Below are 437 nucleotides of genomic sequence, written 5' to 3' on the forward strand. Positions count from 1 at the left end.
CATTCTTATTTAACGTTAGTTTTGTTGTTGCCATTCTTTGGACTAAAAATTTGGTTTTTTGGGTTCCTTTACTTTTCCTGTTATCCTCTTTTAGTGAGCGCATTTTGCTTACGCTCTGGCATTTTGACACTTTTCAGATTTTAGTCCAAAAAGATAAGGAATGAACCTAATAGAGCCCCTGCGCGTCGGTTAGAGATGAGTTAGATAATGATGTTGAATATCAATTTGAGAACTATGAATTTCTCCGAGGTCGGAGAAATATTTTTTTGGTGTTTATTGGGCTAGAGCACAAAAAATCACAACTTCACAGCTTTGACGTTTGCTTTATAACACAGGCCTACAAAATTTAAAAAAAGTTCAGACCCTGGGACTAGCTTACACTTCTCTAAAGGTTTTTGTTGCGCTGAATCTGAATCCAGAATCAGTTTTGCTCGATT

This window comes from Rhagoletis pomonella, unplaced genomic scaffold (assembly GCF_013731165.1).
Source record: "Rhagoletis pomonella isolate Grant_MI unplaced genomic scaffold, Rhpom_1.0 Rhpom_scaffold_00006, whole genome shotgun sequence".
Classification (NCBI taxonomy): domain Eukaryota; kingdom Metazoa; phylum Arthropoda; class Insecta; order Diptera; family Tephritidae; genus Rhagoletis; species Rhagoletis pomonella.